Source organism: Aedes albopictus, chromosome 2, assembly GCF_035046485.1.
Source record: "Aedes albopictus strain Foshan chromosome 2, AalbF5, whole genome shotgun sequence".
NCBI classification, from domain to species: Eukaryota; Metazoa; Arthropoda; class Insecta; order Diptera; family Culicidae; genus Aedes; species Aedes albopictus.
In genome coordinates this window covers 517,061,109-517,087,697 of record NC_085137.1, presented here as the reverse complement: position 1 = coordinate 517,087,697, position 26,589 = coordinate 517,061,109, and the positions used below count along the sequence as shown (strand labels likewise).

Sequence of the window (26,589 nt, the reverse complement as noted above, 5' to 3'; positions counted from 1 at the left end):
CTTGGTCTGCCAAATGCACATCAAGCAAAATGTTTGCAATAATTCAACCGGCAGTAAAACATTCGTTTCAGGAGAGCGATCTCCAAACAATTATCAAATCTCACCACTGCCTAGGCTAGACCGTTTGCTCTGGCCATCCAATCCGATCTCTCGGAACACTTTCCATTTTCAGTCATTTTTTCACACACACACACGTCAGGAAAACTAAACCGCACTAAACAAACGAGTATTCTCATCTGAGTATGTATCCGCTTGCCATCATCCAGAAGATTCGCTGTTTTCCTCGCAGGATCGCCAAACGTGCGGAGCTTGGAGTTATTGTGGACAAGCGGCTGCCCTCAGGAAGTAACTTGTGTTTACACTGTGACGTTCGCGAAGTAGTGACGCGGCGACCGTTTGCGCGCCTACTAGATTTCTTGATGCTTGATGTGCATTTGGCAGACCATGTGCTACCAGCGTTCATTGGAAGGCTAGTCGAATAACAATGCAGATTCAATACCACACACTTCCTTCAATACATTTTCCCGCTACTTTGCAGAAGACACCAATACTCTATCTTCATTTATGAAATAAGTGAACTTATATCACACTTCCAGACAAAGATTGCCGACCAGATGAAAATATTTTATGAAAAAACCCTTAATAAAATGCATAAATAAGGACAAAAACCGATGTATGGGAAATTTACTGTACATATACATATTGAAAATGAGCAGGTCGCACTCCATTATTGATCGCACAGGATGTCAATTTTGTGCGCTGGATGGTTGACCATTTTTTCACCCTCAATCGGTGCCGCCGAGGGAGTCCCGATTGTTTTACCACCCCGACGAGGGCGACGTTTCGCAAACGTGCGTTTATTGCTGTGCGAACATCACTTTTGCGAATCCGTTTCGCGAGGCTCCTCCATTCCGGGGTTTTATTGCTTTCGATTGTAGCGATTGTATTTTTAGAATATTGTTGGTAACACTCTTTTTTTCTCTCTCTGCCGAACTGGCAGTTGTTGCCTATACTGCCTGCCCGCGGGTGTTATTGGTATGAAATCATCGGTACGCTACGGGAATAGAATGATTGATTACGAACCGATACGGTCCCACGAGGAGGTGGATATGTGTATGACTTGCGAACAAGCAGTTTTTGTTTGAGTTTTATGATTCAAAGACATCCGGAAATAGCCATATTTCGCATTGAATGATCATCTATGTATCTCAAGCGCGTAGTAGGCTGAAAGAGTCGTAACAATATCCTCATATGCATCATAGATGTGACATCCAAGGTGGCGTTGAACTGATATTGCTTGAATCAAATTTTAATGAAGCTCAAACAGTGTCAACCAAGTTCATCTAGTGCTCCATATCTCGCTGATGCAACCTGACCCAATAGACTACATTTGGATTAGTTCCAATAACGTTCAACCGCTTAGCGCCGCGTGATCCCAATCCCAGATGATGCACACGCTCAGCATATTCACAAGCACGTTCGACTCTTCCTCCAATATCCTTCTGTCCGCTGCTGCCATGCCTCCGAAATCTCCTGCCTAGAATGCATATTGTAAACATGACTAGTCATGATACCGATTATATTGACATTATGGCAGCTCCCAACAGTCACACTCCGCAAGCACTTTGAGGGGAGACTCACTGAAATGATCCGAGCGAGGGGCATCAGATTCCAACCCATCGTCGACATTAGTCAGTCGTGAACGAAACGCTCTCTTCTCGGTCGTCGCGGCTCTCGCTTACGAAATCGAATTTAGAAGGTTTGCGAAATTTATAAAGCATTTAACGGCACACGATGCTGCAACATAGATTTCGCTCCTCGGTATTGCGGTAATTTCGTTGACGTCGCCATCATCGTCGCCGTCGGTCGTCGTGATCTTGATGGCACCTACTCTGGAGCCTGAGCTTCAGATCAGGTAAGCCCAGTCAGCGCATACTGAATGAACCACCACCGAGAGGGAGGTTGACACTTGTCTACTATGGTTTCCCTCCTGTCTGGCGTAAATACTGCCTCACCACTACTCGACGAGATTGGCGGCACCGAGCGGCGGCAGTAGCTCGGCGAAATGTCAAAACGACAAGCTATCATCTTCACAGCTCTAAGCAGGCGACGAAAAGACCTATGGGATGGTTGAATGAGCTTGTTGTATAAAGTGCTCCGTGGCCGGCGGTACCTACTTCTACGGTCGTTTGTATACAACAGGAGGCTAAGCGAATGATGCCACCTAGGTGACCTCACGTCACAAATCTGAATTTGATCGCAGTAGGCACGCGTGTTTCGTTGACAGCGACATTAGTAATGTATAATTCCTTAGAAATCTCGGTAGCGTTGAAATGCATCGTAAACTGTCCAACAGATGATGCGCAAGCACGGTATTATATACCGTTTCTTGGTATTACAATGGAGCATTTTAACTTAAAGATAGAGAAAATAGTATAATACTCTAATTTACCGGGAATTTGAAGGTTGCCGTTCATTGAATCCGAAATGCATAGCTTCGTCTTTCAAATGTTCTCCATAGTACAACATAGTACTCCATAGACGAAGCAAACATAAATAATAGCGTGGGAGACAGAAAGACATTTTATTCCTGTACACTATTCGAGTTTCATTTTGGCCCCATATCAACTGTGCAAAATTTCAGCTCGATCGGAGAAACTATATTTTAGCGCCAGCCTTCTGCGTTTTCATACGATTTACTATGGGGAATCACTTTTTCAAAGAAAAGCGTTACAGGTTGCCCCTTAACCCCTAAACATAAATCGATGAATGATTTCTGTTGGAAATTGCCGAGAGAAGCAAACCCTCAGAAGACCGCAAAGCGATCTAAGGCATGTGGAAAAAGTTATTGACTGAAAACGGAATGGCATGCAAACGCTGTTTAACATGTAAAAGGAATAACAATAAATAATAAAATCCACGTTCTGACAAACGACCGTACCGAAACTTACTCTTCCGTCACCAAAGCCACTATTCTTCAGAGTTTCACAAACCACGCGTTTGGATTTAAAACTAATTTATTAATAGCCTGTAGTTACAGAAAATGTCTTTACAATTAAATTTCGTTATTCTAATCATCGACAATGACGTCCTGTCCGCACGAGAAAATTTTCACTTTTCTTGAAAGGTTCAAATTTGAACCTGGTTTGCTGCGATGCGTTTCGTTAGTTGCCCAGGCAACCCGTTCGCGTGGTCGCGACGGTTGGATCGACGTCGAGTGTCGGCAGTGCCCGAGCAAAAATGTTTGTGTCGCTTCTAATGTTCGCAACACCCATGTAAGCCGTGTCCCAGCCTAGTTCATCGACCACGCTTTTAACGATAATTTTAAATCTTCATAGTTGTGGCCTTCACAACCAGATGCGCTCGCATCGATTTTCTTTGCGTTTGACGTTTCACACTAGCGCATTCGGTTGACGATATTGCACAACGCAGTGTTTCGTGAAACATTTCCACCAGGTGGAAAGTGGGTGATGGAATTTTACGAAAATGAGCCATTTTACGAGACGTTTCGAATCAGCTGATCGCTCATTTCATGAATGAAAATTTGACAGGAGGTTGTGCCCAAGCCCGTGAGTGTTAATATCAATATCAACACTGTTGTCGTTTCGTAAAATAGACTATTGTTATGTCTGTTTGTATGTCGTAGTACCTACCTTGATACAGTGATAGACATTCGTTTAGCCGAGGCTAAAAAAATTCAAAAAAGTGCCAGGAAACTCATACAAAAGATTTTATGATAAAACTTTTTTATCGTAGTGATTGTATATCTAGTACTGTTTTATAAAAATGTGATACATCACACTTACATATACACTGAAACAAAAACGAGCGTAAAAACCCTTCAAATGTCATTTTTTGCCTAGACATTCGTTTAGCCGAATTGTACAATTTTTAGAATTCCATAATAAAAAACTAACAAATTTCGAAAAATATCCAACAAAGTCATTTTGTATGGTGATCTGCATTATAGATCGACTTGTAAATCATGAATTAGATCGTTTTTGGTAGTGTTGCCATATTAATTTTGCATGCATCTCATATAAATATGTCATAATATTTTAAATGTTTCTCAATTGAGATTGGATGTAGTTATTTTTATCGGAAGTGTTTCAAAAGAATCTAATGAAAGTTTCATGACCAAAGCAGGTTGAAATTTTGCGCAAAACAACGTTTTTAACAGAAAAAAATAACACAAACTATCAAAAAATTACGTATTTAAGTATTGTTTTGATGAAATATGATGGTTTCCCTTGCATAAATCACAGCGTTTACTACTATTAAGTCTACTAACAGCTCCCAATATCTTCTAGACTGTATTCTGGCTGAAATAACATACATTGGACGGCTCATATTTCGAGAAATGGCACCGAAAGTATTCAAATTTCTAGCATGAACTACTTGTTTCATAATTTAGACATTCTTTTCAAATAAATCATGTTGAAAATGAATGTGGTTCACAACTAAGACTCATTCATAATATATTTTTCTTCAGATTGAATGAAATAAGCCAAATATTTAACCAAATCTTGCATTTTTGTATGAGAATCTGCTTTTGAATAAATAGGGTACACAAAATCTGACACTTCTTGCAGTTCTTTCACTTTGCAGTCTTCTAACTCATTTAGTAATGGTAGTATCAAACAGGTATACTCCACAGGCATTAGGGCACATATTTATTTCAATGCAGAACTATTTATTTTAGCTTTTATCAATTCCATTTTAAAGTTTAACCAACCAAAAACCAATATACTTATTTTTTTATGACATTTTATGCAATAATTTGAACATTTCTGACAATAGTTCTGTGCCATATTTTCAAAACTGCTAATCTAGCTTACGTTTGAGTGTTTACAGAAATCAGTTTTCTTAAATAAATTTGTTTATCGTCGCTTCTCCTTATTGGGACATTTTTTTAAAATATTTCTCTGAATTTCACAAATAAATAAACTTTTAAGGTCAAATATCTTGCTAACACGTCATAAACTAAATGCCTTGGAGTATATTCTCGAAATATACTCACGAAATTGCAAAAAATCTATTGAAAACCAATTTTTCATTTACCTCGGCTAAACGAATGTCTAGGCAAAAATTGACATTTGAAGGGTTTTTACCCTCGGTTTTGTTTCAGTGTATATGTAAGTTTTATGTATCACATTTTTATAAAACTGTACTAGATATACTATTACTACGATAAAAAAGTTTTATCATAAAATGTTTTGTATGAGTTTCCTGACACTTTTTTTGTTCTCGGCTAAACGAATGTCTATCACTGTACCTTGTTAGTTACGAAGTACCTTTACATTAGTAGAGCACCATATTTGTCGGCGATGTTCCTCCGCTTTCCGCAGCCCGTTCGAGGTCGCTCAAGAAGTCACCGATCTCTATCTGGTTCTCTGCCGAATAATGTTTCCGACATTCGCATTACGCTTCCAGTCCAGTGATGTCTACGTGATTTCATTGGTTTCAAAATATTCGCTTATCTGTTTTTAGAAATACGACTGTGATATGTTGATTCGGGGTAATGGCAGATTGGAAGGCATTAACCCGAATAAAAATGCAAACGTCTTCTACTACAGGTTCCGTCAGGGCACCCCGGTATTTCCAGATATGACCAAAAAGACCATATCAATGGCTCTTTTCATGGCAATAGGAATCCTATTCACGGGAAATCCCGGAGAAAGAGCTATCACACGATATGTTTTGGAGTAGAAACGCTAATTTCCTATACTAATGGTTTGTCCTGGGCACCCCGAATGTTCCGAAAGTGTCCAAACTATTAAAAGTATGCTCAAGCTAACGGAAAAACGTCTGAATAATTCCCCGCGAAGATCAATTTGACCCCGGTTTACGGTTCCTTTGAAACAGAACAATCATCAAACGTTGCCTGTTGATGTAAATATAAGAAATACATCCCCAGACATGTGGCCTTGGGAAAGAAATTGCTTCCTAATTTCGTTCTAATATGGAAAAAATGTGGAATTTGCTTCTTTTTCCAGATGTGTCTCCAGGGATTCTTCCAGGAATACTTGCTGGGAATATTCCAGGAATTTATGCTCATATTTATGTGGCATATTTCTCGCTGGCGATACACCAGGAATTTCTGCTGGTGTTCCTCCAGGAATTATTTCGGGGATTTCCATTAGAATCACAATATTTCCCTAAGAACTTTTTCATGCAATCCTCTTATGATATTTTCTGTGATTTTTTTTAGAATCCTTCAGAAACAATTGCTGGGATTCCTCCAGAAATTAGTGCTGGTATTCTTGAAGGATATATTCCAGAATTTTTTACAGGAACTCTTCTAGTGATGTATCCATGTTCTTTCGGGAATTTCTCTTAAGATTCCTTAAGGGCTTCCTGCTTGAAATCCGTACAGGGAAATTCTACCGGGAATTCATCCCTTTAAGATGTCATTTGAATAATTATCCAGATCATTGAATAAAATTTCAGCCATCGCGCATTGATAATGACTATGTCGCTTCCTGCGTTTGTTGAGACAATTTACCCGATGCGACAAAGGTTTGTCCCAAATCGAACAGAATCGGATAAAGATCGTACACCACGAGTTTAGAGATTTTCAAGCCTTGTATTGGGATTATCGAGGGGTAACATCGAGTCGATAAACTCTGCAACGCTATTCAAGATTTACCATCAAACAGTTCCGGTTTTAGGTTAGTAATAATCGATTATTTACGGGTTGATATGTACTCAACAAATTTAGCTTCTGTTTTGTCATTAACAAACATTTTCGAGATCATGTAATTATCTTTTATTAGTAGAGGGATATAGAGTGATTTCCGCATCTACTTTGTTGCTTGTTTAGTGTTTCTTTTGTCCGACAATTCTCTTTAATGTTCCGGATATTACTCCTGAAATTACCTGAGGACAAGGCATCTGGAGTACATACTTAAAATTTTCTAGAGCACCTACATGATGCATTCTCAGCCATATCCGTTGAACGGTTTAACAGTGATTCAGAAAAATTGAGCTATGTACTACAAATACCTTGTCCTTAAACAGTTTATTCAGGAATTCCTCTGGGATTTCGCCAGGGTTCCATATAGGGCTCCTCCTACGAGTTTCCTGGGAGTTCCTATTGAGATTCCTCCAAGATAGCCCCTCCCCCCCCGCGAAGAGAAGAACCAGCCAAGGGCTAAAAATCTCTATAATAAAGACAAATCAATCAAAAAAATCAAGATTTCCCATTGGTATCACTAACAGGAATATCCTCCGTATTGTTTCAGAAATTTCTTCCGGAGATTTTTCTAGAAATTGCTGGGAAGTCGTCTGGCATTCATGAGAAGTTTTATCCAGTCATTTCTGCTGGGATTTCCCCTGGAGTTACTCCAGCAATTCTCCCAGGTCTTTTTTCCAGGAATTTCTCCGTGGTATTCTCCATGAATTTCATCTGGAACCCTAACAGGGAGTCAGAGAGTTCATCAGGAATTTTTCGAACTGGTTCAGAAATTACTCCAAGGATTTATCCGGGAACTCCTCTAGAGAATGCTACTAAAATTACTTACGGGTTTTCTTAATCAAATCTTGTAGGGATACGTCCTATATTTTCTCGGGTAACGTATCGATGAATTCTTGCACAGTTTTCTTTAGAAATTTCGCCCGAAATTTCACCAAGGATTCTTTCGTTCGTACGTTATATTACCTCGAAGGGAATACAATGTTATAAATAAATCTGATAACATCATTGAAACAAACAGCGATCATTATTAAAATGTATGTATCGTTCTAACACTTCCATTATTGAATGGGATTCACTTAAAAGTACCGTTTTGGTGTACAACAACTACCGTCTGATACGTCCAACTTTTGTTCTTTGATTGCGTGCCCGATTCTCGCTTCCGTTCAACGATAGGTACACCTCCAGCAGTAATTCCAACTCTAATAATCATATCTTATAAAATGACATTGAGTTATTACTGAAGTTGCTGCTTTGACTTGTACGGAACCATTGTCGGTCGTGGCCACGGCTGTTGTTATCTGCCCGTGACTTCCTTTTCGCTCTGCGACCACACGAACCAGCAGCTGTCGCATTTCCCTTCACTTGTTCAAAAACGCATACATTACATTGTGTGCGCCGTTGTCGTTGCAATGCGTTCCTGGCGGGACGACGACAATTTCGCTTCCATTGGCGTGGCTGTCGGTCGGGCAAAAGCCAATTCCAGAGCCGTTCCTTGTAAAAGCGCACTCACGACTTCCGGTGCCGCCCGGCCTCTCTCCGTTGCACTCGGTCGCCATTCGTCGAGTCGTTGCAACCCGGGAATGGATGAACGAACGACGACGACGATTTCCGGGACCTGCGGGACAACACCAAATCATATTGTTCGCACTGATGAATAATTTATTAGGCAACCGACGGACGACGCCTCAAGCCATCACACTTTCTTTCCGCCTGCCTGCGTTGCCAATCCCTTTGAAGTGTGTGTATTCTACTCTACGTATTTCATCGTCAGCAATTCATTTCAGTGTTTTCATCAGAGGCACTACGAATGGCTCTCCAATGCTTCTTAGAACCACCATCTTCAGACACCTAATTTCACCCCCTTCTCCCCGTTTTCGTCCGCAACAATCCAATCGGAATTAGCAATAAAGTTTGTTTTCCTTCCTTTCGGTCGGTTTTTGCAGCGTAAGCACACTACTCTCCGAATCACAGTAGGTCGGGTTGCCTTGCTTGACTCACCCTCGCTCGCTGGCTGAGGGGTAACAAAGTTGGCCATATAGCCGCTGGCTGAGTGGCGCATCCATCCATCCATCTACCATCGCCGCGCCGCTACCGCAAAGGAATGAGGAAGTAGAACGTGGTCGTCGTAAGTCTACCTACCTCTTTTGCTCTTAATTGTGGTTCGATCGGGAAAATTAATTTCCGTGGGATTGGGTCCTCGCGATGTGGCTGCGGGATGGCTCCCACCGGCGTCGGTGGTGCGGTGGCGGGAGCAATCAGGTGTTAAGCTGTGTAACGATGTCTAATGGAAAAGTGCTACTTTTAGCATTCTAGTTTGATTGCTTCATTAGGACCCATCCTAGTAGGCGGGGTAGTGTTTACTGTGCTTTGTGCGTATAAAGCGACCCATTATGTATTGAATCTTTCAGACAGAAGTTTGATTACAGCCGATATTTCCTCTACATTATTCACAATTTGAAATAGTAGTTTACGCAACAATGTGCAGAACACGGTGCAGAATGAAGATTTTTACAGCACGAGTCGTACAAAATAGAGTTCTGTACCGAGTTGCGTACAATGTTTTTTTCAATTTCATAAATTACCACTTGAGGATAGTTTTTAACAAAAATTGTTCATGAAACTGCAGTCATGTTTAAGAACGTCTGATCATAGTAGGTTATACTGTGCAGGTGTCGCCATTTTTAAAACCTGCGTGAACCATTACAGCACTACTCCCTGGTTCCTTTTCGTATTTTGTGCGTTGCGTCCGAAGTAAAAGAAATAGTAGACCAATTTCTTTTCCATAGCGTTCGTCGATGTGTTTTGATAAAAAAAAAACGCAAAAACAATAGTAGGGTATGTGTGCCATCAGTAATCTCATGCTCCCATTTTCATCCTATTCGAAAACAAGCGATTACGGCACCGATTGACTCCGTTCTTTTTGTTTTCATGGGTGCTCACTTCTAACAAAAAATACAAAAATAAAAAACAAAACAAACAGCGCTTCAATCCTTTGTTTTTCGTGGGATGAAAATGGGAGCCACATGCTTAATAAGGGAACCAATACCCTAGTTTACGCAACAAGGTGCAGAATAAAGATTTTTACCGCACGAGTCTTACATTTATCCAACGAGGCTTGCCAAATTGGATAATTACGACGAGTGCTGTAAAAATCAAGTTGTATACCGAGTTGCGTACAACGTTTTTTGCAATTTCATAAATTACCGCTTAAGGGTAGTTTTTAACAAAATTTATTCATCAAACTGCACACTGAATCAGATGTTCATAGTCATGTTTAAGAAAGTCTGATCATAGCAGGTTATACTGTGCAGTTGTCACAATTTTTAAAAAATGCGTCCAGAAAAGACCACGAAATTGATCCAAACATAAAACAGTGCTGTAATGGTTCATTACGCAACGCAAATCAGTGCTGTAATGAACCATTACAGCACTGTTAATTTGGTGTGGGAAAGTAGTCCTTTTCCTGACGGATTTTCGTAAGGTAAAACAGCCTATTACGATGAGAAATTGCAAAAAAGTTTTATCGGCACGTTAACATAAACAAAAAAAAAAGTTTTATCGTCAGTGTGATGAAACAATGGAGAAATGCATATAAGAGCCGGTCAGCTCGTTCTATGCCAATATTTTATTGTTTAGTAGAATGTTATTCGCCTTTATAATGAAAGATATTGAGAATTAATCTTTCTTGTAGCACGACTATTGTAGTAAACTCAGAAGAAACTACTGAAGGCATTCCCACTGAGTAATGCCACGAAAAAAGCTCTTCAATTCCGTAATAAACTCCTTTAAGGATTAAGTACATCTGGAAGACTTCCAGAATAATCTTCTGGAGGAATTCCATAAGAATCTCCAGCAACTGCTGGAGCAATGTTAGAATCATGAAAAGAGTTGTTGGAAGAACATCAGAAGAAGTTTTTGACGGAATGCGGAAAGATTACCCAGATTAATTCCTGAAGGAAACTTGACAGTAGGAGAAATTTCTACTCGATATAACCTTAACACATTGTTTATATTGGCTCGGCAGTCTTATATACACATTGAATGAATTACAATTTTCCCGCTCAAACCAGGACCAAAACGTCGAAGCGAAAAAAATAGTAGTTTGCCTAATATTGTCATATAATTGCCGAGCCTGTAGAATTAATGCCCCAAGATACTTTGGAAGAAGTTCTTGATGGAATATCGGAAAGAAATTCTGAAGGAATCCCGATTGAAATGCGTGGAAGAATCCCAGATGGCTTTGTGAGAAAACCCGTTAAAGGCCCTCCTAGAGGAATGTGCTATAAAGACGTCCTGGAGGCATCCTGGAAAAAGTTCTAGGAGAACTCTTTAAGGAATTCAAAAAAACGGTCTCTTGAAGGAATCCTAGAAGGAATTTCTGGCTTATTTCAGGAGAAACTCCTGGAAGATTCCAAGAAGAAAATCTGGAAGGAACTCTCGAAAGAATTACTAGAGGAACCCTCAGAAGCATATTCTCTGGAAGAACTCTTTCAAATGATTCCCTAACGGAACTACTTGAAAAATCCTAGAAAAAAAAAAACTTCAGGAATAACCGCAGACAGGCAGGTGCACAGGAAAGGCGGCAAAGGAGGGGGTTTTCAGCAATTCAACGAAAAGGCGGAGGGGAACCTAGTATATGGAACTTCTGTAACTAGTCTCGGGCACGGGTTTGACCACTGAAGAAACACCTAGAGAAATCCAGGAAGGATTTAAAGGAAGAATCTTACAATCCTGGAGAAATTTGAAATAAGTTCTGGAAGAGATTGGGTTTACAGAAGAAAATCCAGGAGAAAACCTTGAATTCTTCAAGAAGTCCCTTCGTCGACTTCTCCAGAAGCTTCATCTGCAATTTCTTCAAATTCTTCTTGAATTTCTTTGGACGTTGATTCTGCAATTCTCTCAGTGTTCCTAACTAGGCTGACCAGATATGTCCCGTTTAAATACGGGACATATTTCGAAAACTAAATAAAAAGGAAATCAATGTCCAAAAACTGAACTGAATGTTGTCAATAATGGTATTTAAGCTGGAAAGAACGAATAATTTAGTCAAAACCATTAACAATGTTCCAGTGGCGAGTATTTGAAAATTGAGTTGTCCCGTTAAATACGGGACGGATGGTCTGGTCAGCCTATTCCTAACGCAAATCACCCACGAGTTTATTACGGTGTTCAGGTATTTTTAAGGAATTCTCCAGGTGTCTCGTAAGTAAATCTTCTATGAGTTTTTGTTTTATGAAATTCTCACATTTTTATTTAACTATACCAGAACTACTTTTCTTGAGAAATTCTTTTAGCTGTATTGCCTCCACAATAGAGTGTTTTCTAATTACAATTCTAATGAATGCTTCCAGTTGGAGTGGAGCTAACAGTGAAAAGTGCATTCATGAACCTTTATAGCATTCAGTTTCCAGCGCTGACAGCCAGGCGGTGACATCATACTTAGTTTGTATTCAATTCGTATGGAAAAACACGCGAGAAACTTAAATTGTTTGAAAACGGAAAAGTTTGTGAAAAGATAGTGAATATTGGTTTGGCTAAGTTTTTGTGTTGACTTCATGTTTCGGAATAATTTATTCACCGAAAAAATCGATTTTACTACCACACAAAAGAAGAGCTATCTACTATATTTTTAAGTTAGAATGTCGATCTATTGCCCTATTGGTGTTTGTCTACCGTCTTTTTGTCCGTGTTGCCATCCTCATAACCGCGCCAGAAGATTTGATCTGATACACCGTAAGGCACTTCCCCGAACCGTAAGGCTGGTTGGATCTCTCTCAGTCAGCTTCACCACTTGCTTCTGAGTTCAATCGCTTCATCTTGGATACCGGTCGCTCCATAACTCCGGTCGCAGTCTGAACCACGGCGGCTCACACTTTTCATCTTGACCTTCGACTACCTTCACTACTCTTGCCCGTATCCATCCATTCTGTATCTTCTGCTTTACAATGATCGCCAGGTCTTCTATTGCAATAGCCTCTGTCTCTTCGAACCATTTGGTTCGACGAGCTATAGTTGGCCAATATTGACTGTGGAGTTTAGTATTTCCCTGGGAAGGAATCACCCCAATGAGCGTATATTGCAGGTGATGAAGAAGAAGAGATGGCTATGTATTAGTAAGGAAAGAAAAATGTAAACACAAACAGTGACGTCACTATTTGACACGCGTTCTCATGGGAGCTCGCTTTACTTGTAGTAGTGACATGTTTTGCACCAGACACGGATCTCACGCATACGATATATCTTCTTCCCTACCTCTATTAGACTCTCATTGGAATCACCCCTGATGCAGCATACACAACCAGCAGCAAAACCTATATCTCACAATGACGTATCCATTTCCTCCAAAATTGGTCAACCATAGATCGGCATAGTTCCCAGCTTACTCTGCAAACCATTTTCGGGTCTGATGAAGGCTTCGATGCTTCGACGGTTGAACTACTCCGGTTCAACTCATTGGATTCAGCACTTTCTGACACTAAAGGAAAGGTCAACGATGCCCTCAAAGTGATCAGGCTTTCCGCCTCGACCATGAACGTTGCCAATGGTTCTTACTTTGAGATCTCCGCAGTTTTTAACGTCGCCATTGCAGTTGTTATAATCGACATTTAAGGATAATCTGGAATCTGATATCGTGAGATACGAACGCTGTGGCAGAAATTCTGGTCTCCGATCGCAGTACGCCGGTATCGTTCAAGAACGGCGACAATGTCCAGCCGTACTGGACAATAATGAATTATTCTCCTGTTGATCAGATTTGCCAGTGAGAGTTATTGCTTCATCTGGACACTCTTCGCTCTGCACAAGGCAAAGCATAGTCATCTCCGCTTACGATAGTTCTTGCTTCATCAGCGGTCTCACAGCTAGCGGGTCCTTCTTTACCTTATACTTCAGCTTGCGGCAGTATCAAAGAGTGAATTCCACTAAACGCAGTAAACGATTCTAGTTGGAAAACGACGCCAGTCGATCAGAAGAACTTCTGTTCCCTCACAGTTTCCTTCAGGTGTACTGGATAGACACTAAACATCTCCTCAGTTACCTTTTCCTCGGTTCTCTTCGCGATTGGCCAATCGTTTTCTGAAGAGCGCAGAGACATCCCTAAACGATGGACCAGCCGGCGATTGGCCTAGAGGTCTACCCCACATGGTTGCCAAATTTATCGGATTCTCCTTGATTGACACCCAGCGCCTCACAATCACCCTCATTTTTCTTGTTTACGGACGTTTTAACTTTCGAAGTATTCGATGTTGGGATAATCCGTTTCAAGTACCAGCGTCGTTGAAAAGATGAATACTTCTTTCCGCTTCCAGCAGATCCCCATTTTACGCTCTCTCGAGTTGTCCTTGTCCAACTGGAGATTCTTTCACTGACCCGTTGAAGAACTTCTTTTGAGTTTGACAGGCAATTGCGCAGGCGAAACCTGACGAGGGAGTATACATGGTTAACTGCTGCCTCGACATTGAATGCGCGGATAGTCATCCACGCAGTGCTTACACACGATGGCTTCCGCTGATTCCGGGTACTCTGACGAGTGCTCTTCGACGGCTCTATTTCTTGCGGATCGTGGCGATCACGGCGAAAATGTTGCTACGAACGTGGCGACATCCATAAGATAGTTATCCGGATCTTCCTGCCATAGCAGCCCGACTAGAAGATTCTAACAAAAATATAACAATATTATAACAAACCCTGATATTTATAACTCATTGTGATATAATCAAGTTTTAATATTTTTGGGGTTTAAAAATACTATATCTCAATTATATCATACTAGCTGTCCCGGCAAACTTTGTCTTGCCCAGCTGTGTTGTTTGGCAACTGTTGAGGTCATTGCAGCACCGCACTCTAGATTGATTTAATTTCGGTCGTGTTGATTTCCTTCCCAGCTCATAGAAAATCAGTTCTTTTTCAATTTTGTTACTTTTCTAGTTGATTTTCGTAACTTTTTGTACATATAAACACAGCCACCATGAATACGAATCAAACCATGCAAGAATCATCCTGATCGGTTCAGCCGTTCGTGAGTTTTGTTGCCTCAAAGGGACTTCAAACTCATTTTTATATATACAGATTATGTTATAAATGTTGTTTAACTCCTAAACTACCAAGGGTCCAAAAAAAGTCGGAAGTCCAACTTTGCCAAGGCATTTCTCGGCCGTTTTTCAACCGATTTCAAAACTTTTTTTTGCAATGGAACCGGACAGGTTTCAAGATCATCGTCCATTTAAAAAAATATAAAATAGATGCGTCTACCCAAAATTATTAAGCAAAAGGCACTTCCTAGTTTTTTTGAAAGCGCATTTTTTGCGCACATTGATCAATAAAACAAAATTCAAAGCGATGACATATGGTTTTTTCGACTCTAAATCATGCGTACAGCTGGAGTGAACACGTTTATGCAAAATAAGTGATTTTTCAGTACACTAATAATTTACCTTACTCAAAAAATTGCTAAAATACCCTATTTTTCACATAAAATAAGCAATAAATCAAAACTCAAAGCGATGACATATAGTTTTTTTGGTCTCAAATTGTTCGTAGGATTGTACTCGACATTTTTGATGAACAATGAAAATGTTCTAATTACACTCTTATTTTGTTTTACCCGGAAAACTACGAAAATTCCGTACTTTTTACACAAAGTAGTCAACAAAACTAAATTTAAAACGATAACATGTAGTTTTTTAGCCTTAAAATGTTCGTAGCAGTTTGGGGGACATACTTGAAGAATAATAGTGATGTTTTCATCACACTCAAATTTTGATTCACTCAAAAATCAACGAAAGTACCACTTTTTTCACGCAAAGCGGTTAACAAAAATGATGGCTTACAATGCAAAGGAGTATTTTACCTTTAAATTATTCGGGAAAGCGTACTGGACGTTCTTGATAAGCAATAGTGACGTTTTCATGACACGCTTAATTTATTTTACTCGAAAAACTACAAAAATACCATAATTTTCATACAAAACAGTCAATAAAACAAAATATAAAGCCATAACATGTAGTTGTATGGCCTTAAATTTTCCGTTACAATGTTCTGGACCTGTTTTTGATTAAATGTTGATGTTTACATTACACTTATATTTTGTTTTATAAAAATATATACGAAAATACCACAAAAAAGCGAATAAGCCAAAATTTTAAGTAATGATATGTAGTTATTCAACTTTGAATTTATCGTAGTAGTTTAGTGGATTTATTTGAACAATCCTAGTGAATTTTTTATTACACTCATATTTTATTTCACTCGGAAAATTAGGAAAATACCACATTTTTCACACAAAGTAGTCAACAATTAAAAATATAAGGCAATGCATTCTGGTTTTTTGGCTTGCATTTTTTCGTGAAATGATAATGAAATGACAATAATACCGCCTTCATGACACTCTTAATTCATTTAACCAAACAAGTTTTTAAAATACCATAATTTTCTTACAAAATGGTCAATAAAACAAAATTTGAAGCAATAACATGTAGTTGTTAGTCTTAAAATTTTCTGTTGGAATGTACTAGACATGGATTTGATAAAATTTTGATGTTCACATCACATCCACGTTTTGTTTTACTAAAAAATCACGAATGTGCCATTTTTTTCACACAAAATAGCCAATAACACAAAATTCAAAACAAACACATGCAGATTTCTATTACTGACTTTTTTGTACCAGTTTCAGGTTATCTAATACCTGAAAAAAATACAAGGCAAACCGAAAATTCACCAGGGATTTTTTTTTATTTGAGTCCATTTGCGTCTCCTGTAGTAGCAATCACCAAAAAATAAACGGAAATCCCGTGAAAATGAAAAAAAGTTACGAACTTAACTGGTTTCCAAAGGTAAGGTTAGGTTATGTGTTATTAGAGAGATTTTCAGCCTCGGTAAGCCTAACCGGTAAGGTAAGTAAATAAAGCCTGACCGGTAAGGTAAGTAAATAAAAGAAAAACACTTTGCATGGGAACTAGGATGGAAACTAGGAAGAGAACTGCAGAAAGCCAGAAAAAAACTTCAAAAATGCTCCAGGAAAAAAAATAAGAGATTCCGATATATGATAATATTCTAAATGAGTCCTTGGAGAAATTTATCAAGCAATCGCTAGAGGAATTTCTGATGAAAACCCAAAGGAATAATACACGGAAACATTTCAAAAGTTTTCTTAAAGAATTCCTCGAGAAATAGAACCCCTAAATAAATTCCGCATGAATCCTTGATGTTTTTGAAAATATCCCTGAAGGAATCTCTGGAATATTTTTGAAAGATTTTCGAAAAGAACCAACGACAAAATATTTTGAAAGAATCTTTGAAAGATATCATGAAATATAAATGCACCTTTTGGGAAATTTCTGAAAAACAAATGTATATAGAAGAGTTTCTAATGCAATACCGTAAAACGAGGTAGCTTTGATAGTTTTTCAGCAAATTTCCCTAATATTATTCCATGTATTTTTCCTGATTTGATAATTTTAAAACAAGTACTGGTGTCTCAGATATAATTGCAACGTAAGGATTGGACAGTTTTAATTGTTTTGGGTGATCAATATAATTTTTTCATATGAGCGAGAATCACATTTTCATTTTGGGGAAACTTTGATAGTGCTCTGACAAACATATTAAATCCCAAAAAATAAACAAATTTAGAAAACAACGAGTGTAATTGAAAGATCCTAATTGTTTATCAAACAAGTCTAGTACTTTTTTTACAAATAATTTCATGGCAAAAAAAACTATAATGCATTGACTCCAATTTTTATTTGATGACTACTTTGTGTGAAAAATGTGGTATTTTCCTAGTATTCCGAGTGAAATAAAATATGAGTGTAATAAAAAAATCACTAAGATTGTTCAAATAAATCCACTAAACTACTACGATAAAATCAAAGTTGAATAACCACATATCATTACTTAAAATTTTGGCTTATTCGCTTTTTTGTGGTATTTTCGTACATTTTTTTATAAAACAAAATATAAGTGTAATGTAAACATCAACATTTTATCAAAAACAGGTCCAAAACATTGTAACGGAAAATTTAAGGCCATACAACTACATGTTATGGCTTTAAATTTTGTTTTATTGACTGTTTTGTATGAAAATTATGGTATTTTTGTAGTTTTTTGAGTAAAATAAATTAAGTGTGTCATGAAAACGTCACTATTACTTATCAAGATCGTCCAGTACGCTTTCCCGAATAATTTAAAGGTAAAATACTATTTTGCATTGTAAGCCATCATTTTTGTTAACCACTTTGCGTGAAAAATGTGGTACTTTCGTTGATTTTTGAGTGAATCAAAATATGAGTGTAATGAAAACATCACTATTATTCTTAAAGTATGTCCCCCAAACTGCTACGAACATTTCAAGGCTAAAAAACTACATGTTATCGTTTTAAATTTAGTTTTGTTGACTACTTTGTGTAAAAAGTACGGAATTTTCGTAGTTTTCCGGGTAAAACAAAATAAGAGTGTAGTTAGAACATTTTCATTGTTCATCAAAAATGTCGAGTACAATCCTACGAACAATTTGAGACCAAAAAAACTATATGTCATCGCTTTGAATTTTTATTTATTGCTTATTTTATGTGAAAAATAGGGTATTTTAGCAGTTTTTTGAGTAAGGTAAATTATCAGTGTACTGAAAAATCACTTATTTTGCATAAACGTGTTCACTCCAGCTGTACGCATGATTTAGAGTCGAAAAAACCGTGCCTTTTGCTTAATAATTTTGGGTAGACGCATCTATTTTATATTTTTTTAAATGGACGATGATCTTGAAACCCGTCCGGTTCCATCGCAAAAAAAAGTTTTGAAATCGGTTGAAAAACGGCCGAGCAATGCATTGGCAAAGTTGGACTTCCGACTTTTTTTGGACCCTTGGTAGTTCGCGGGAGTTTTTACCCCCTCGGTAGTTTAAGTGTTAATAACTCATTGTGCAATAATTTAGTTTCAATTACTTGACATTCAGAAAATCGTTTTGTACAATTGTTTCAAAATATGATAGGAACTAGTTTTCATGAAGCTAAAAATTATATCAATATTGATCAGATCATAACAAAATAGGTTATTATTTTGATTAGACCGGTGTACTTTTTGTTACAATTTAGGTTATTTTAACATCATCCTGCACCTAGTTTATAACATAATAAGTTATGGAAAATTTTTATAACATCATAACACAATGTGTTATTAACTTGATAGATTTTTCTAGTCGGGAGGGGTTGCGCTTGTCAAATCTGAATTTTATGGACCATCTTTTTCAAAATCGGTGTACAATACAGTGATATGCTTCTCACGGAATCCTTTTGGAGCATCGTGTTCATGGAGATACCGTCTACCTTCGCCGCCGCGCTTTACATTATTTTACAGTATCGGACAATAAAAAGCCAAAAAAACCGCTTTCCCATACAAAATTGTCAATTTTAGATTGGCACATTATCAGTTTTTTTTATCGGTCAATTAATTTCCTTCTTGTGTGACAATCTACAGTCGACTCTGCATGTCTCGATATTGAAGGGACTGTTGCGTACACTATAAGCAGCGCGAACAGTTTTGCTCGGGCACTGCTGACGCCAGATGTCAACCCAACCGTTGCGACCACGTGAACGGGTTGCCGTGGCAACGAATGAACCGCACGAGCCGCAATCGCAGCAAGCAGTAGAAATTTGAATTTCTGCAAGAGAAAAGTGAAAATTTTCTCGTGCGTGGACAGGACGCACAGTAGAATAACTAGCCACAGAAGTCCAATGTCGCGACTATTCATGTGACTAACATCTAGTTTGCCACGCCCATACAGCATCAGCAGCGGTACTAGAAGTGTCAAGTTAAGTTTGTTTACCAAAACAAAAGGTCCTCTACAAGAAGTATTAAAATAATTAAATGAGAAAAGTGACTACAGCGCCATTGGAGTTCTAGTGTATTTCTATTGGACGCACGTTGTCGAGGGTTAGAATATAGGAACTAAATTGTAAAGACTTTGTCTGTGATTAGGCTTTTAATAAATTAAATTAGTTTAAATTCATATGCGTTGAATGTGACTGGTTGAATCACGAATTCTAAAGTAAAGTGACTTTCGGTGACGTAACAGTAAATACGGTGCGGTTGTTTGTAGGAACGTGGTTTTGTCTTCTGTACACGACTGCGGTTCTAGACGGTTAGGAACCCGAGAGAAGCTGATACTGATGTTCCCTCAACAACCTAACTTACTGGAAACCATACAATTGTCCCGCAGGTGAGTCCCCTGAAGATTTGAGATCGTGCGAACCTACTGCCCGTCTACAAATGAGCGATTTTTCGGTAGATTCCGATCCAGCCACACTGTAACAGGGACCATCGAGATAGAGAGAGCCGCATTTATGAATGGATTTTGACAGGAGGGTGCGCCCAATAACCCGTGAAAACCAATATCATCATCAACATTGTTGTCACTTCGTAAAATGGCTCATTGAATAATCAGTTTGTAATGCGTACTAGATTTGGAAAACTTCCGTTACTAGGAAAAACCGACAACAATCAAATGGCATTTTGCCTTCCCAGAATATTCTGCACCTGGGAAACGAGGTCTAGTAACCAGTGAAAAGAGAGAGAATCTTAAAAAAGAGACGATATCGTTTCATTTAAACTCCAAATCTCAAATAATTAAAGCTTTGTTACACAAAAACATTCATTCTAATATGACTTTCATTCGAAGAGATGGAGCTTACATATTTCATACAGATATTAATAAAGTTGACTTGCACAAAATGTGATATGTAAATGTACTTCTTTACAAAAAATGGAAAGTTTTCAGCTCTGAAAGATTTTCATCGCCCGTTTATCCAATCCTGCCTAATCTCTCTCCATCAGCATACAACATTCTCAACAATTTGGTCTCACAAAAAAAAAATCGCAACCATTCTGCAAGCACGAAAATCTCCTCGGAGGCAAAAGGTTAAAGAATTCGGTGCCAACAAAAGAGAGCCGACGACGGTCGTCGCCTACTTGGCGAGACTTGGTGGACGGGTAACGGCCAACTGGGAGATGCGCTTCTACCGGCTGTCTGCTTGCTCGCCTACTGTTTACCCCGACCAATCATAATGCGGTGACCGGACCCCAAACTCGCTGCGTCGCCGTGTGTGTGCGCCGCCGTGTGTGTAGAGGTACATTGCAGGAAAATGGTCTTCCTGCTCGCGCTCGCCTCCTAAATGTGGTTCCCCCGAAGAAGTTGCCACATCCGAGCGAGCATGATACCCGTATGTACTCCCGCCGGCGGCGGTATCTTCATTAAAAAGTTATCAATTTAAAGGCATCTCTTTTCCTCGAGGGATGGGGGACTTGGGGAGGGTGATGATAATCACCTGAGACTTGGAAGGGGGAGGGGAAGGACACAAAGAGGATTCTTGAAAGATTTCCACTTGGGTGAAAGGTGTGTGAACTCTTGTGAGGATGACCCTTTGCGGATTTTTCGGGTGTTTTCTTTTTTTTTGGATGTGGTCCAGGTCAGCGCGTCACGATTCTTGTTATAGTAGTCGTTCTCGAAGAATAAGATGGTTACTTTTTTGGCGGAACGTGAAACGATTCCGTACGTGGTAATGTCTGCGGGGCCCTCGTCGTAATGGGGAATTTGCGATAGGGATCTTTGGCTATCACATTAAGAATGTTTGTTTTTGCTCCGGTGGGAAAGCAATGGTTTGGCATAAGAGGTTTTTGACTGTATTGAATGAAAAGTTTACTTAAGTATTTATGATGAAAAAGGAAAAGCTCAAAGATAGAAGATAAAAGATAGAAGCTGAAAGCTAGAAGCTAGAAGATGGAAGATAGAAGATAGAAGATAGAAGATAGAAGATAAAAGATAGAAGATAGAAGATAGAAGATAGAAGATAGAAGATAGAAGATAGAAGATAGAAGATAGAAGATAGAAGATAGAAGATAGAAGATAGAAGATAGAAGATAGAAGATAGAAGATAGAAGATAGAAGATAGAAGATAGAAGATAGAAGATAGAAGATAGAAGATAGAAGATAGAAGATAGAAGATAGAAGATAGAAGATAGAAGATAGAAGATAGAAGATAGAAGATAGAAGATAGAAGATAGAAGATAGAAGATAGAAGATAGAAGATAGAAGATAGAAGATAGAAGATAGAAGATAGAAGATAGAAGATAGAAGATAGAAGATAGAAGATAGAAGATAGAAGATAGAAGATAGAAGATAGAAGATAGAAGATAGAAGATAGAAGATAGAAGATAGAAGATAGAAGATAGAAGATAGAAGATAGAAGATAGAAGATAGAAGATAGAAGATAGAAGATAGAAGATAGAAGATAGAAGATAGAAGATAGAAGATAGAAGATAGAAGATAGAAGATAGAAGATAGAAGATAGAAGATAGAAGATAGAAGATAGAAGATAGAAGATAGAAGATAGAAGATAGAAGATAGAAGATAGAAGATAGAAGATAGAAGATAGAAGATAGAAGATAGAAGATAGAAGATAGAAGATAGAAGATAGAAGATAGAAGATAGAAGATAGAAGATAGAAGATAGAAGATAGAAGATAGAAGATAGAAGATAGAAGATAGAAGATAGAAGATAGAAGATAGAAGATAGAAGATAGAAGATAGAAGATAGAAGGAAGAAGATAGATGATAGAAGATGGAAGATGGAAGAAGGAAGATGGAAGATGGAAGATGGAAGCTGGAAGATAGAAGATAGAAGAAAGACGATAGAAGATAGAAGAAAGACGATAGAAGATAGAAAATGCAGGCAAATCACGATGGGAATAACACAAACACTCATTACAATCGCGAATAATTCGAAGACAAGTTTACAAGCACTTTCCCTGGCAAAATTTACAATACCAGTCGTTTCTCAATTCGACCGGACAAAATCAAAACAACGCGGAGTGAAGAAAACGCGTGATAGAAAACGAAGCCGCTCGCGCGCACAGCCTGCTACGATCCTCTTTTCTCTGAGAGTAAGCAAGTCAGCATAAATTCGTGCAGAAGTCCACACTATGCAAATGAGCATGTAGATTTGCTCATTATGAACAATGCTTTTGTTAAAATTATTATCAACATTTTAACATGTTTTTTCTCGTTTATTTACAGGTACTATCGGTTTACCACTACGATATTCGGAACGCTTGACAGTAAGTTATAATATCGCATTTCAAAAACAAGAAGGATGAGGACATTTCAAGATTGACCCTGTCTCTTCAGAAGTCGAATAAATCTTTTTGTCTCAACTTATTTCGACAGTGAAATATGACATCGGCGTCATACATAATAGCCAAATCTTCAAAATTCCACGAAAACCCTTTGCTGAAAATTATGTTGAGTATACCGCACATCCTTCCCCGAAGTAGTAGGCCATGCGATGGGATGCGAGCATCCAAGCAATCACCGAGGCGGCACACCGAGTAACAAAACGTCAGAATTTCCCGGGGAAGGAGATACGCCGCGCCGCCTGCTTACTTCTTGACGGTAATGTTTCGTGCCAGATGGTGGAAATGCTACTTAATTTTCCCGCATCAGCATCTCAGTGTGCCATGATGATGGCGAAAAATATATGACGTGCGATGCGATGCGATGCCTGACGAATATGAGCAGTTCTTCCGTTACCCCCGTCCCTTTTAGGGTTGAGTTAATCCTGGTTTCCTGGGATCGCATTCTTGATTTATGTTTGGGGCTATCAGTTTTCGACGCTCCGAGCTAGGAGTTCGATGGGGAAGCCCCTTTAATCATATCAAGATGCTCGCGCGTTACTCGGTTTCCACTAGAGTGAGCACACAGATGCCTTGTCGTCTGCTGTGAAGGATATTAATGGAACTGCACAGGTGGATGGCTCTGCGGATACGACGATATGGCATAATTATGCCTGAATCTTGTCAATTTCCTGACATTGACAAACGATAACGCGCGGTGAAATGTTGTGTCTCGTCGCGATAATGAACCCCAACTCAGACATACACGCTTGCTATGATGGGTCCCCAAAGAATTGGTCGAATTTTTCGAAGTCAATTTGCGCGAATTATCGACGACCTTCAGGCGGGCGACCTAGCACTCCAAATCGACAATCACTCATCGGGCACTCATCAGCAGGGCCTATGGCACTTCTGCTGACTTTTAATTGGATCGTTATTGATGGAGCTTCCCACACATCCAAGCAAGCTGCCTATTATTTGGAACTGTTCTGCGACTGACAGCCAAATTGCCACGGCAACCACACGTCACCCAGAGACAAGTACAACCTGACTGACGGTGGAAGGATATAATTTTCTTTAATTCGAGTCGAAATTTAGTGCACACATTCTCGAATTAATGCCCTAGTCGAACATCGGATGAGCAGCCTGCTTGGATGTCGAACACTGAACTTAAAATGTTCGGAACGAAACGCGTCGGAGCAACCAGCACCAGGCGATGCGATGGACGGAAAATTGCCAGTGAGTGATTATGGTTGATGACGAAGACGAATTGAGCGTTTTTTTTTTTTTTTGCTAATTCATCTCGCTTAGGAGGCGAAGCAAGCGTTCGTCGACGAACGAGTAAAAAAAAGCGAATAAGGAGAAAGAAATTTGCATTTGCGGTTGGAAAGTAGTTGGAAAAAATCGCCTACTTCGATTGAAAGACAAATTGGTCATGACCGATTGGAAAGTCGTTAGAATAAAAGGTGGAAGCCCGGAGGGGATGCCCAATTTTCTGCCAATAGACAAGCATGCTCTGAGAATTGGGTCAAGTCGCGATTTTTTTTTTTTTTGGTGAGTGGAACCGGTTTAAATTTACAATCAAGTCAGTCGCTCTCGCGACTATAGTAATGCAAAGTGAACTGCAAAATGACGAGGCGGAATGAGGAGCAAGGAGGAAAAAAATTAACTTCCCACTCGGCAGCTCGGGTCTTGAATGAAAGCCTATGACTGCTGGTGGAGCTGTGGAGTGTTCTCTTTTCTTGTTTTCTAGTTGTGGCGTTTCCTCTCCATTTCGGTGGGTCTCTATTGTAGGAGATTAAGCGCTTTGGCCAAAAAAGACGGGTTATATTTCTCTAATTAATTTGCCGTGGACGAAATGCGAGAAAGTTTGGCTCAATTCGTAACGATCGTGTTGCGCTAGCTAAAAGGGCGTAGCAAGGCCAGTAAGCAGAAGGGATCAACGACTTCAACAGTTCTAGGGGAAAAGTGGAAGAAATTCATGGAACGATTCCTCGGAATATTTCTTGAAGTAATATGCGGCTTGAAGAGTGGCAACGGCCTTAGCAACGCCCGTGGCCTTCTTGTACGCATGTTGTAGAACCGAGTATGCCATGCTTTCCTATCGTTAGAACAAATGTTACGCTACGCCGTTCTCTTAGAGAAAACAACTCAATCAAAGCGTAGCAAACCATGTTAAAACATTCGTCGCAGTGATCTGTCGAACGGAGTCGTCCATTGCGCAATCTGCGACACACTCCCCAGCAACGATCTAGTTAGCCTCTGCTGCCTGCCCGGAAAGTGGGATGCTTCATCCGAGGTTCGTACACTCACAAAAAGTATACGACACATAATTTGACGCTAATTACATACCGATCACAGCAGTCCGCGAGGAACCAAGAGGGGGAAAAAAGAACTCGTGGACAAGAAGCTGAAAAATTAGCCACAAGTGGACCCTCCTACCGAACGAACGCGCAAAGGTTGAGAGTCTACTCTCGAGTCCGACATTAGCTTGGCTAGAGCTTCAATAGAGACACAACAATCAATAAACAAACAACGCCAAAAAAACGCGTCACTGCGGATTATGACATCTTCTTTTCGATTTTGACCGATCAATTGCAGCGCTGCTGCCGTTGGTCAGGGGCTCATTGTGAGAAGGTTAAGTCCCTCCCATCAGCCGGGCATTTTTTCTGCGTCCGTCCAAGTCCGTCCATCCAAGCAGGCGGGTGGGTCTAGGGATGTCGCATATTAATCGATTATCCCAACTAATCGATTAATCGTTCCACTAATCGATTAAATTTTAATCGATAACCGCTTTGCTCGATTAATCGAATAATCGATTATTTGGTTCGATTATTTTATCGATTAATTAAAAAAAAAAACCATGGCATTTTAGATTCTTCACTCACCCCATTTATCCGAGATCGTTGGGATAGATCGTTTGGTAACTTTGTTCCTTGTAAATAATTCATAATTATCCAGCTTTTTACGCTGGCTATAAAAACAGTGAGGGGTGATTCGATTATGACATTTCTTGCCGACAGATTTTATAGTTATTTCTGAGTAGGCTGAAAATGTAGGTTGTTGATTCAACTGTCAAAAATTTTCACATTTGTTTGTAGTTGACCGTATCGTTTCATGATTCTTTAAATTCCTCATTTGTAATTACTTTTTTTGTAATTTTAGGCACAACTGACCGGATCAACGTTGTATTGGCAGCAGTGAATACATTTTTGAAAAAGTAGTGATAAAGGCTCATTGTAATCGAATAGGTATTGGGCCAAAATCCGGCCGAAACTGTCCATAAATACATTTTTAACAACTTTGTGATGTGTATCTTTCCAAACGTAGAACAGTGTAATGCGAAGTAATTTACAACAGTTTGAATAGAAAGGACATCTCGTGCTTGCTCTGGGATCTGGCTGGATCTCTGCCCGTTCACGACCCTTATAATGCATTTCGTTGTCCAGGGCAGCGCTTCCCAAACTCAGTTTTCGCGGGGCAACGTGTTGCAGGCTTGCTTTTTTACTCGTTTTAGCGAGCCTGCAAGAGACTGGTGCGTCGCGAAAACAGAGTTTGGGAAGCGCGGGTCCAGGGAATGCGTGAAAACAAAAATTTTATTCACTCAAAGAAAACCTTTGAGAGTTTAATTGGACCTCAAAGATTTCATTTAACCTCCTGATACGAGGTTCAAAAAGTACCTAAGCTACCATTTCTGCTACATTATGTCGACCTTTAGTCAATCGCGGC

General features: G+C 39.2%; 1 long non-coding RNA gene across 1 annotated transcript in view; it reads left to right on the top strand.

Annotated features, from left to right (window-relative positions):
* The window catches only part of LOC134288755 (uncharacterized), a 282,827-nt gene that overhangs the window by 22,506 nt on the left and 233,732 nt on the right, over positions 1-26,589 (top strand). The window contains exon 2 of the long non-coding RNA XR_009998128.1: positions 22,766-22,806. This is a non-coding gene — a long non-coding RNA (uncharacterized LOC134288755). The remainder of the gene's footprint in view (positions 1-22,765; positions 22,807-26,589) is intronic.